Source organism: Camelus ferus, chromosome 3 (assembly GCF_009834535.1).
Source record: "Camelus ferus isolate YT-003-E chromosome 3, BCGSAC_Cfer_1.0, whole genome shotgun sequence".
NCBI classification, from domain to species: Eukaryota; Metazoa; Chordata; class Mammalia; order Artiodactyla; family Camelidae; genus Camelus; species Camelus ferus.
The window spans coordinates 101028820-101042479 of NC_045698.1; the positions used below are offsets into that span (position 1 = coordinate 101028820).

At 43.3% G+C, this 13660-nt stretch overlaps 1 long non-coding RNA gene across 3 annotated transcripts in view; it reads right to left on the minus strand.

Annotated features, from left to right (window-relative positions):
* LOC116662751 overlaps positions 1–6468 on the minus strand; it is a 98444-nt gene extending 91976 nt beyond the window's left edge. For 2 of the 3 annotated variants that reach the window (XR_004318770.1, XR_004318768.1), the window contains exon 1: positions 2078–2325. This is a non-coding gene — a long non-coding RNA (uncharacterized LOC116662751). Of the gene's footprint in view, positions 1–2077; positions 2326–6453 lie in introns of those variants that run through there. The other variant, XR_004318769.1, reaches the window with a different exon arrangement.
* Positions 6469–13660: the final 7192 nt, after the last annotated feature.

Here is a 13660-nt window from a genome sequence, read left to right on the forward strand (position 1 = left end):
GATAAAACTCCTTTCTACAACAACCTGTGATTTTGAAGATTTTGCCACACCTTAAAAATGCTGCCAAATTTAAAATTCCACCCCTGCCATGCACCCTTCTTTTTAAATATGTTATTTAATGAGAGTAGGCATTTAGGGAAGTGCATATATCATAAATGCACAGGTTCACAAACTGAAAAACACTCAGTTCCGGAAATAGAACATTCTGGAAATAGGCAATCTCAAAGCCCCCTTCCAATTGCTACCTACCCCCACAAGATTAATCTCTATTGTATATACCTTTTTTCTGAGTCAAATTAATGACTTAAACGAATACTGGCCGTGAATGAACTCGTTACAGTAATGCAAACCGTGGACTGCTAAAAGGCAAAGTATATATAATTGCCACGCTAGGAACCTTGTTCTGGTATTTCAAAGTATCGGCAGAGTTTAATATAACAGCCTCAACAAAGTTTGCCATTCACTTTGCCCCTACAAGCAAAGGCAAGGGGAAAACTGTGAATTCATAGCGTTTTTGTTACCTAATCCAGGTCATTTGAGCCAAATCCTTCCCTAAAATACACGCTTAGTTAAAATCCAAATCCACGTGGAGTTCCCCAGTCTCTCTGAATGGAGTATTGAGAGGCTGTCACCATTTCTTTTTATGAAATCGACATGAAATACAGGACTTTGCTTCAATGCATGTATTTATCTCACCAAGTTTACGACAGACCGTCAGCAAGCCCCGCCGTGTTTTGCCTTCTCAATATGTTTCTCTTTTCTCCCTTCAGCAGTCAGCCCGCAGTTTAAATTTTCTGGTCCTCACATCCTTTGTTTTGAAAGCAACCTGAATCTGGCATCAATTTTTTTTAAGTGAGAAATAAATAGTCTGTGAAGCATGTTATGGCATAGTTGGCGCAAGACGCTAAAACAGAAAGACAGGGGTTTGTGGGCTTCGTGTCAAAGCACACGCCAGCACTTGGCGAAAGCAGTCCTGGTGAGCTTACCATCGATTGTGATCGCTTCCAGATTGATTCGACCGCTGTGCATCTGCGTCGGGGGCTGCCCGCTGCAATTCAGAGCTGCCCCTCATCCACGCCCGGCTGGGCTGCAGGGCAGAGAGGCCACCCCATTACGCCCCGACCCCCGCCGCGCAGCGCCCCCGTCCCGCTGTCTGCATGGATCTCTCTGTAACTGCGTTACTGACCATTTCACAAAATGCCCTTTCAAATCCCACTTCGTGAATAACCTAAGGAACGCAATTCAAGCAACACAGATGGCTTTTCACCCATCCTATGTAAAGTTTGTTTGCAATTTTCACTGCTTGACGAATAAGACCCATGCTTGAGGAGAGTGAGGAAATGGAAATTCTTAGACAATGCTGGAGGCAGCCTAAACCCACACAGACGTTCTGGAAGGTAACACATACCCATCTGGTAGGCAGGATTTGGGTCTCCATGGCTTTTCTCCTAACAGGCCAAAAGGGACTTTGCAAAGGAATTAAAGCTAGGCCTTACCATAGGGAAATTATTCTGTGTTATCAGACTGGCCGGTCTGAAGATCAGAAGAGGAGGCTGAGAGGGGCGGGCAGTGTGAGGAGGCTTTGATGCCGCCGCTGGTTCTGAGATAGAGCAGGTTCCGAGCGAGGACTGGCGAGTGAGCTCTCGGAGCTACGGGAGGCCTCAGACCGCAGCCGTCAGAGACACAGGGACCTCGTCCTGCAGCTGTAAGGACCTGAGTTCTGTCAACAGCACGAGGGGGCATGGAGACATTCTCCCCTCCAGTCTCGGAGAGGAACGTGGCCTGCGGACACCTGGTTCTGGCCTTTTGAGACTCAAAGCAGAGAAATCAGCCAAACCCACTGGATTTTTTCCCTTATGTACAGAACTCTGAAATTATAAGTGAGTATTGTTTTAATTCACTAGATTTGTCTTACTTTATTACAGCAGTGCATTAGTCAGGGTTCTCAGGAGAAACAGAACCAACAGGACAGAGATATATTCAAGAGGAGATTTCTTACAGGACTTGGTTCACATGTTATGAAGGTGGAGAAAGTCCACAATCTGCCACCTGCAACCTGGAGACCCAGGAGACTTACCAGCGTAATCCAGGCAAGGTCTGGGACCCCAAGGACCGAGGGGCTTCTTGTGGAAGTTTCTGAGTCCAAGGCTGCAGAACCACTGATGTCCTAAGGCAGGAAAAGACAGATGCCCCAGCTGAAAGAAGGAGGACAGGTTCTGGTTCAAGATGGTGACAAAAGAATGACCAGGCCTCCCTTCCTCCCACAGACACAGGAATCTGCAGCTACAGCAAAGCAAATAGGAGAAGCCGGGGCACAGTCTCACCATGAACCCCATCTTGGGCACAGACACCCACAACTGGGAGGGAGTTTAAAACCTAGAGCTTCTCCCTGAGGAGCAAAACCCCACGTCGGGCACCCCAACTTTTCAGATCTGTTCCTGAGAAACAATCCCCCCCAAATAGCTAGCTTTCAAAATCAGTGGGGCACGTGGCCCCAAGACCACAAGGCTATACCTATCTGAGAAACAGCTCTTAAAGGACTCATACTCGATTGAGGGCTCCGTGAAGAGGCAGCCTATGGAGAGGAGCCCAGACTTTATGTGCAAGAGACTCATCTGCTGATGTTAAGGTGTCGGCCTGAGGGGCAGGAATCTAATTCAGCACACATCTAGGCGGCCTGCTGGCTGGCAGGCACCACCTTCAAACTCTAGCCAAGAGAGGCATCTTTCCTTTCTTTTTTTTCTTTTCCCCTAATGTTAGCTTTTTTAATCTTTTTTTTTTTTCTTTTTTTCCTGTGGACACTGTCTGTATGTTCTCCTTCTGACTCATTCTAGCAGGCAGGTGCCATCTTTGAGCTCTAGCTGGCAGAGATCCATTTCTTTCTTTTTCTGTTTTCTTTTTTTGTTTTTCTCTATGTGGGTGCTTTGTCTTCTATATGTGTGGATGTATTGAAGTGTATGCGATACCATGTTGATATGATGTTCTATCTGGGTTCTGGCTGAGGCCCCAAAGGCCAAGAATAAATCCCTGCATACTAAGTGCTCTGCAGGATTGGCAAAGGAGGTCACTGAGAATTAATACTGAAAATTTCATCCCCCAGGGTATGAAAGATGTGAAGTGGAAAAGATACAGGGAACATGGCGCTTTGGGTCTCTTCTCTTGACTATTCGTGGAAGGAGAAGTGGGGGTGAGGAAGCTGACATTCATCTTACAGCCAGCAAAAGAGGGGGACCACGCAGAGAACTTGTTACCTTCACTGGAGTTTGGAGGTACCACATGGGTTGGGATGTGACACATTTTTAGAAACTCATTGTTTCATTCATTCATTCAACCAAAACTGACTGAGCTGACTAGCAAATACTATGCACTGGGCTGAGTGCTGGATTCTAGTCCTCGTGTTTTTTGTTAAGCCTTTAAATCATCTAATACATTGGAATAAAGGAACAAAAACGCATTTTACGTGGAGATTCATTGTTTGCCTTCCTGAAATCCATTTCTGCTTCTTTTGGATAAAGCCCCTAGTTTGAATTAGGAGATTTCCCCTGCTGCTACCTCCTGGGACACGCACTTGACTGCTCCGTCAGCCCAAGCCAATCAGCGTCTCTTATTCCCATGATCATTGTGATTGATTCAGGAGTGAGCACATGAACCTGACAGACCAATGAGATGCAGTAAAATTTTGGCTGGAAATCTCTGAGTTGAAATAGTTTCACTTTTTCACTAGACATGGACTTGGGAGTAAGCAGTAACTGGAGCAGCTGCAGCCATTTTGCCGCTATGAGGAATCTAAGAATTGAGTCATTGCTTGAACCCAGGATGTAGCCATCACTGAAGCTAGCCTTACTGTTGTATTACTTATGTTTATAAACTAATAATTATCCTTTTGCTTAAGTCACTGAATTCACGGGCTACCACTTGCAATAAAAAATGCCCTCATATTGACACCATCCTGTACTACTTCCTGTTTTCAAATCAAAAATGTTGAAAGCTTGAATTTAAATTCTCAACATAGAATTTGAAACTTAAAGAGGAAAGATAATATGAGCATCTAATAAATTGAATACTGTACATACATTTGATTTCAAATATGATAAAAATTAGTTTATATCTTCAAACGTGCCTTAGCTAGAATTTTAAATCAAAACACCCTTAGGACAAGGAAAGTATGATAAGCCAATTAAGAATGGTGAGAATGCTTTCCATTCTCTTTGATGAACCGTCTTGTTTATTTTCCAGTTACGCACTAATCTGAGAAGAGGGATCTAAGAGAAAATGCTTGAAGGGTAACAAGAGAAAAAAGTCAGCAATTATTCTGACACCTAAATATCTGTCAGATGCCTCTAATCGGATGAAGGAACTTTAATTTTAGTTACCAATTTCCTTTTTTGCATTGTCTTCAGAGTCTATGCCTTCAACATCACACTAGAACACATCTTGTCATATACTTAACATCTGGAATGAGGAAAGATTACCCAAAGGACTCTTGGCTGCCTTTCTGCTCCCCTGGAGGTAATTCCCTAAGAGTTAGGTTGACAGGCATCACCCATCTGTGTGACAGTTCACCAGCTCAACACACTTCAGAATAAATGAGTGAAGTCCCTTAATTTTTGCAGACTAACCTCAGGGTTACATTACTTGATGCCAAAACATCCAGATTAAGATGAAAATATTAAGTCAGCCATCCAGATATTCTCAAGTCTATAGATGTTTGACATCTTACAAGCATAGCTTGTGATGGCATTAATTGGGTAATATAAAAATCCCCATTCCACTCGGTCATGAAGCATTTATTGTCATCTACTTTTGTGTCAGCCTCATAGGATGGAACGAGTCATGCCATTGTTCCTGGCCCTCATGAAGTTTACCATCTTACTGGCATACAAGATAATCAGCGAACTGCAAGAAAATATAATGAATGATGTATCAAATTTGTATACTTTCATTGCAAGGAATTTAAAAGTCAGTTAGTAGTTGCTGGGGTCTGGGTTAGGTGTAGGGAAGAGGAATGACTACCAATACGGAGTTCCATTTTGGAGTGGTGAAAATGTCTACAGGTAGACTGTGGTGATGGTTGCACAACTCCGTGAGTTTTCAAAAAGCCCCTGAAGTGAACATTTAAAGTGGATACGTTTTATGATATGTGAACTATCGTTCAGTAAAATTTTTAAAAAACGATGAGCTCTGTGTGTATGTGTGTGTGAGACTAGTCGTATCAGCATGTAGAGATAAGCACGTTGATATTTGCGTGGCGACGGTACAGACTCTTCTCTAGGCATGATGCAAAGCATGCACTTTAATGTTCATATTATTCTGTCATATGCATACCACCTAATTGATTTCACTATTCTTTCCTTAAAGGAGAAAACTTGTAAGTTAGGATAAAAGGCTGACTCATGTCTAAGACTTTAGAAAATTCATTGTAGGAAAAAAGAAAAACACAAGCATTCATCGACTTATTTTTAAAACTACTGTTGTCAAAAGAATTTCACGTTACCTTGTAAATGAAACTCTTTTGTGCTTCATGCTATATTTAGAGTGCTAGTTACCATAACAACAAGATGTAATTCATCATATAGAAACCCAACCCAAAGGGCATTCTGTATGAGAAATCTTTACATGATGTTACAAATATGAAAGGCAGTTCTAGAGATGATTAGGTCCAATCTTCTGACTCTGAGAAAGATTGCCTTCAAACTTTCAAAAAGATGGACTACAAGCTTATTTTAGAAAAATAAAGTAAAATAAACAAGGCTTGAGGAATCAAAAACCTACTATTTCATTTCAAAATTTGGTTCAGGATTCTGCAACCAAAGTGGAAATGACCTAACGTCTGGCATCCTCTGTGCAGTACAATCCTAAATTACCCCTTCTTTGATTTGATCTTCCCCTCCATATGCCAACAGAGTGACCCCAATAGCCTTTCACAACTCCAGCCCTCATCAAACATGGCTGGGCTTGATTCCTCAACCCAAAAATATATTAGCAAGGTGCTTCTTTGGCTGCAAAGGGAGATTTTTCTTCTACAATATTTGCTTTTCTCCTTATAATTCATACCAGTGATATTTAACCTTTTGGCCCAGCCATTTCTTTGAGAATTTGATGAAACCCAGACCCTCTTTCCAGAAAAATGCACATAATACATACAATTTTATTTGAATTTTAGGGGTTTCTTGGGTCCTCTGAAGCCTATCCATATTCTTTTAAGATAAAGATTCTGGGATTATAGACTAATAGATTTTCTCTTTCCATTTCACTCATTTATTCATTTACTCACTCATTCATTCAGTGAAATATGTATCTTATGATATGCCAAACACTCCCCTAAGTCCTTTGTAGTCATGTGAACTTCTGCTGCACCCAGGTAACTTTGTGGGGAACCCCAGGCTCGAGGGGAGTGAATCTCATTCTGTGCACTGGGAGAGATTCTCCTTGCTCTGCAGAAAGGTGAGTTACCTTGCTTGGTGCCCTCGTGTAACATCATTTTCTTCTGGATGGATAGTCCCATGGAGCTTGGTGAGAACCTTTTCCCTAGAAACACATGATTCCAGGTCAGAAGGTTTAAACTTGGCCCTGGCAGTACCACATTTCAGCCAATGGACTTGGGTGAGTCACCTTATCTCTCTAACTCTTTTTTATTTTTTTTCAATTGGGGGGGTAGTTAGTTTTACTTATTTTATTTATTTTTAGAGGAGGTACCGGGGATTGAACCCAGGACCTGGTGCATGCTAAGCCACGCGCTCTACCACTTGAGCTGTACCCTCCCCGTCCCTCTCGCTAGCTCTTAATTTCCTCTTCTGTGAGACAGAGCTAACAATGGCTGCCTCACACCACCTCTATCTGGGAATGTGAGTAGAAAAGTAACAGAACAAGAAGATGGATACGAAAGCATTTTGTAAACTATAAAACAAATCATCATCGTCGTTATTAAATGTCATTGTTATGCACTTGTTGCTGAAGATCAGACCCGTATCTTCACTTTTGGTTTTAGAGGGTGACAGGTGCAAGATACCACTCCTAATCTGAGCTCCAGTCTTCTCTTCTACTTTGAATTCAAATCAAAGTTGCTGAAACAGAGCAGGCAGCACATTTCCAAAACTGCGGGACCTCTCATGAGGCAATTGTCAGCCTCTTATTTGCAGCTAGAGTGCAGTAAATTGGAATGAAATTACATGTACACACCAACATTCTCCCCACAGAAACATAGATAACTTCTAGGCATTTTAAAAAGTGAAAGTACATTTTAATTGCTTTTCTCAAGAGTATCTTGAAAGACTTTTGCCAATGGTATTAGGATTCTTTAGGTGGCAAGTCACACAAACCAACTCTACTTGCTTAAACTTCTAGATGAGGAATTTGTTTTCAAGATGCAGCAGGGTCTGGTGGATCCTGTGAGCTGGCCTGAATTGCCCGGAGGTCAGGAGTGGCTGAGGCTGTGAGATAGAACCCCGAGAACCCCACCTCTCTGTGTGCTGTGCTCACGTGGCGCCAGCCTCTTGATCATCAGATCTACTTCCTTAGAACTGTGGTCCCAAGGCAGGCAGAATGTGCTGTACCCAACCCCTGACTTGACGTGTCTGCACTCAGCATCCCAACACACCTAACCCGGCTTGATCCCACATCCCCAAACTGATGAGCCCCAGTTATACCAGCACATCCCCAAAGGGATCTGATGAGCCCCAGTTATATCAAGGGCCTGTTGGAATTTGAGAGGGTCCTATCACTAAGCACCCACTTTCCAACCCACATTTTAAAACACTTGAGAAAAGAATAGGGAGATGGGGAAGTAACATATCAACTTTATCAATAAAGATGGTTTCAGTGTGTTGCAACAATGGGGGCTTCCAAATGAGGACAGGTGCCTTTATCCAAGTGGCAGGGAACAGGGTACAACACATGCTCCCAATGGGCAGAGAGCACTCAGAAGAAGCAGGAGGGAGGGGCTGAGCTGAGCAAGCCAGGTCTTCCTCCTGAACTCACCAGTCAGGTGGCTGGCTCCTCCTCCCCCAGCGGAAGGGGTGGAAGAGGCTGGAAGTGTAGCAGAGGCAGAGTCCCGTCCACCTGGATGAAAGTCTCAGGCCTAGGGGAGAAATGTTCCCCCCTTTCCGGGCCAACCCTCATCTGATCACTCATATCTGTGAGTACAGGGTAGAGTCATGGGGACAGACATGGCTCCAGGTGGCTGCCCTTTATATAGGGGAACAATTAGGAGAATGACTGTGACCTGGGTGTGTACATCACATGCACGTGAGAGTCATGCCTCCTGCCAGGTGAACGGAGAATCCCTCGAGGGTGGTGACTTGGCCTTGGGTCCACCGCTGTCAGCAAAGCAGGAGGGAACTTGCGGCCACTGAACTACTCTCCCCAGAAGGGGGACCCGTCTCTCTTCCCTCCGTAGTGTGGCAGGAGGGGTTTTCCGTGACCTTCAACGTCTCTGTCCTTTCTACTCTTCAACCCTATGAGAAGGAGTTTTTTGCTTTGTTTCGATTTAGCCTAAGATGCCCTGGAAAAGACTCATGAGATGGTGGCTTCCTAATGGGGTCATGACGTGCAAATAGGCCCGCATCTGTTGGTCCTTGCAGACGTTAAGGACCCAAATCAGGATGAGATTGGAGCCTTGCCTCCTCCTTCCTCCTAGGACTTGCCACCAGGAGGCCTCCCTCTCTGGGTGTGTGTTAGCCTTATCTCTGGACAATACATCTCCACATCGGGCTCATCACATGCCCTTGCTTGTAGCACTCTGCCTATGTTGTTGTGCAAACTGGACAGCAAAGGCTAGTCTTTCCACGTCTGGCTCTTAGTCATTGGGTTAGGACGAGGCTCCTCCCAGGTCCTACAAGGCCCTGAGTGACCCAGCCCTTGCCTCCCCTCCAGGCCCATCCTGTGTTATTCTGCCCACTCAGATCTCTGTGCTCAGGTCTTCTCTCCAATCCCAAGATGCTCGGCCCCTGCCCATCTCAGAGCCCCGTGTGTACTCGTCCCTGCATCTGGCCCACTCCTTCCCCTCCTCTTTCCTCATTTAACTGACTCCTAACTCTCCTTTACCTCTCAACACCAGTGTTTATTCAACAGGAAAGCCCTCCTTGATTCCCAGACCAGACCAGGCATGTGTCATCAGAACTCCCATTGCTCCTTCCACAGCACTTACCAGCTTACCATTATATACATAGATCTGTGATTATTTTATGAATGTTCATCTCCTGACTAGAGAGGAGTCCATGAGGACAGGCTCTTAACTGCTTCACTTACTACACTATCCTCGATGCCAGCCATATAGCAGACCCTCAATTAACATAGCACGGTGTTTTAGTGTTCTGGCTTTGGAGTGGCACTGCCTAAGTTCAAATCCCACCTCTACTATGTAACAGATGAGTAGCTATTCTCATCTGTAAAATGGGTACAATAAAATTTCATATCTCATAGGATATTGTGAGGAATAAGTTTGCTCACACACGAGCAAATTGCTTAGCACAGCATCTGACAAACAACATTCAGTCAATAAATATTAACAATAAGTGAAGTGTAAAAAAATCCCAGATGAAATTTTTCAGAGAAAGAGAGACAATGACCCATTTTGAATCCAAAGAAAAGAGAGACCACTTGCTCCATTGTGAGCCGAGATTATTTCTTGCAATCTGAATACAGCAAACTGTCAGTGTTTATCAAACTTCCAATAATAAGTTACAGTGCTTAGTCTCCTAGCAACCCCGCCTGCATCCCCACAGCGTGCACAAACAGTGCGCTCACAGGAAGGCCTTCAGTGATGCAGTGATGGGGGAAACGAGCCCACCCGTATCTGTACACATGATTCTGGGGTCAGACCATAGTGTAGTTTTGTGTAGCAAGTGGCAAGTGGCAGCTATGATTCAGGTGCCTCTAAAAAGGAACTAGCTGAAGATGTGCTTGTAAGCCGGTAGTCACCATTTTCCCAATTGAAAGGCTATTTCAAAACAATTTGTCACTCAAGATTCACTTTCTTATCATACATATTCCTCCAGCACACTTCTTCAGAAAGCAACGTGGATTCATTGAGAAATACAACGGGTTTATCGTCAGCCTGGGTTCTCATTCATTCAACTGGTTTGTCTGCTTCTTTGTGGTCCCACCTGGGCCATGGGAGAAACTAGAAATGCTGTCTTCTTTTACCTGATAGACTCTCCAAACTTCTTTTCAATATATGGGTTTTTTTTTTCTTAACTAAGTGACAACCACGTGACTAGCCATGACAAGCTTCCTGTTCTAAAGGAATTTAACATAGATTTAGCCTTGGGTTGGAATAATTTCTGGCACTTGTGGGACCTTGCAAGGCCACTGGAGAACCTAAGAAGTGGATGAATCTGTGTCTGAGTTGGAACTGGGATCACACACACAATTGAATGCTTCCTCTTCAATCCCCATTTGTGTTCTTTCGTCACAAATTTTGCTTTTCTTGCTGCCTGCAGGCTTCTTCACATACCAGAAGCATGTCTGTTGCCATTCCCTAAGCTTTACGGCTAACAGCTTCACTTACCACCGGGAGAGAATGACTTTACCACCTAGAACTCAAGTCCAAAACGCCCAAAGACAGCTCTGATTGGCCAATGCAGGTCACATGTCTCCCCTGGACCAATCAACTGTGACGTGAAACTGAACAGTGTGTAAGGATGGGATATGGAAATGAAGGGCAGACAAAACCATGTGTCTAGCCAATGTATACACATACCTCCTCTTCCTGCACGTTTCTGCCATGTCACCTCCACCCTCCATACAGTAGAGAGGAAACGCTGACAAAGCGAAGGGAGGAAAATCAGCTCCCTCATGGCTGCTATGAGGTACACCAAAGGCATCTATATGAAGTTCCAGAGTTCTGAGCTGCTTTCCCCCATGTAACTAAAGCCAGTTCATGGTAATACGTTCACAACATTTGAAGAGCTCTGGCTGGTTCCTTCTTCTCCCCTCCCTTCTCTAAATCTCTGGAGGAAAAAGATATTGCTAACTGTAAAGAAATGAGGAAAAATTAAGTCTGCTGTAATCACAGACAGACAAGAGCTATATTTAAATGCTGTCTTATTCCCCACAATCATTCCCTTTCAGGGTATTTTCCATTAAAAAAAAAAAAAAGGAGGGCTTTAGAGAAAAGGACTTTAGGAAATGAATCTCAGATGATGGGATTTCAGGCATCATCAATAGACAGGGTGGTAAAAGGCAGAACTCTCCCGCCACTCCTCAAATCCCAGCAGGATGGGAAACCTTAGGGGGTATAGCATCAGAACGAGAAGACTAGTGAGTATTTCACAGTAAATTTTTTTCTTTCTATTTTTTTTTTAATTGAGGTACCATTGGTTTATAATGTAACCAGGAAGAACAAATGTGACTCCATATTAGACCTGCTCTTTTAGCTCTAACCCTGTGCTCTGTTTCCTATACTTGGTCATGCTGGTTCTGCGCCTTTTGTAGAAGAATGTCCCTGTAGCGTGAAGTATACAGGAGAGCCCATCTTCGAGGCTCTGGTCTTTTAAAGGTGTAACATGCTTCCATTCATAGAGAGATAAAAAAAAAAAATTGCAGAACAGAGAATAACTTTTGCCTTGTTGGAGGTTTGCAGGAATATCAGGACCTGACCTAAGCGGACAGTTGCAAGAACAAGGGATTCTGACACCAAGAAGTTGGCAACAACCAACCGCACCCCCTCCCCTTTTTAGTATAAATGGAGCCTGAATTCTGACTTGGGGAAGGTGGTTCTCTAGGACGTTAGTTCCCCATCTTCTCAGTCTGCTGGCTTTCCAAATAAAGTCGTATTCCTTGCCCCAGTACCTCGTCTCCCAATTTATTGTCCCGTCATGCAGTGAGCAGAATGAGTTTGGACTCAGTATCAATAACTTTATATGAATATCATGTGTACAAACTTATATAGTTGACCCTTGAACAACACAGGTTTGAACTGGGTGGGTCAAATTATATAAAATTTTTTTCCAGAAAATATGCAGTACAATATGACACGATCCATGGCGGGTTGGCACCACTAACCCAGAGTTGTTCAAGGGTCAGCTGTATTTTGACTTCTGTATACACTCCTTGTGCCCATTCCCCAAACTCTCATTTCCGTCTGTCACCATCCAGTTGGCCCCTTTTACCCATCTTGCCCTCTCCCCACCACAGCAACTATTTTTGAGGGGGCAGCACAAGGATTGTTACTCCATCTCCCAGTACAAAAATCTAACATGAAATACGAATTATGGCCCGCATTTTATACCTGAGTACATGTAAGTACTTCAGACTTTCGAGATGAAGGAAATTAATCAGGTTGATGTGTTTACTTTGCAGATGGGGGAGTCAATTTTTTTTTTTTTTTGAGTTCCTGTTTACTGTTGATTAAGAACTAGGCATTTTACAACTCTGTTAAGTGAGAGGTTAACTTCCAGAAAAATGAACAAGCACAATGATTTTCTCTTCCATCCGGTAGAAAAAAATATAATCCAGAAATGTATGGTTTTTATTATCCTAAAAGGCATCCACAAGTTTTGTAACCAACTGAGCATTCTTACTCTCAGCCTCACTCATCGTTTTCCGCTTTCTCTAGGATCCCAATTTTTCCTGGCGTCCATGGAACTTGCTTTGTCATTCTTGTGCTCTCATGGATACATTCAATGTATTCTTGTATTCTCTCATGAGGACGTAAAACCTTGACAAGTGCTCACTGTTTGCATTAAAGTCATGTTTTAATATATTGACGATAATAACTTGGTTTCCTTCTGGGCTCCAATTTCCCAACCCTGGCTTCCTTTCCAAGTCCCTTGATAGCTTTTACAAAAGGTAGGTTCTGGGCCCCTCTCCAGAAATGCTGATTCAGTGAGATCTTGGGAAACGAGTATTTTCAAGTGTTCTTATGATTCTAATATATACCAAATCTGACTCGTGCCTTGATTAACACTAATAGTAATGAAACTAAAACTTTTGAATTTGTTACATGAGATCATAGTAACACCAACTATTGTGCATTTACTGATGATACAGCCCATTTACCAAATCCCTATCCAAACCCTAGAGATAAAGAAGTCCCCTGGAAAGCTACATTCATTTTCTAAGGCTACAAGGCTAGGTACTTGGATACAAAAAGAATGCCTTATAAAGTAAAAACACCACTAGCTGACCTTAATCAAGCTCCTTCTCTTTGCCAAGGTCACTGCTATGGAATTTATATTTGGGTGCCCATCTCCTTGCCCCAGACTGAAATTCAGTTTTTGCATGGTCCGTCAATTAACCGATTCATCCAAACAGCATTTGTCAGCCTTCTGCCATTTTCTAGTTACCGCCCTAGGGACACCAGGGAACATAAGCACCTTCTCTCTAAGAAACTTATTCTGCTTACAAGGCCAGAGAATTACTTTTTATTTAAAAATCAGCCCCTGGCCAGTTTGGGTATTTTTGTCTATACTCCCAACACTTGCCTAGGATTATGATCTCCTAAATTTGTGATCTTGGATGATAATGAATGTAGAGGGAACTGCTGAGAACTGGCTACCCCTAAATTTCCTGGAAACTGTGTTAAGAGGAATTATTTTAGGTGATACTAACTCTGCAGCCCCCCCAAACTTCTTCCTCTCAAATGGAGTCTGGTGGGGTTTTTGAAAGGTTCAGATTAAATCTTTGGTCAATAAAGAAAGTGAAATGTTACAGAGGTCTG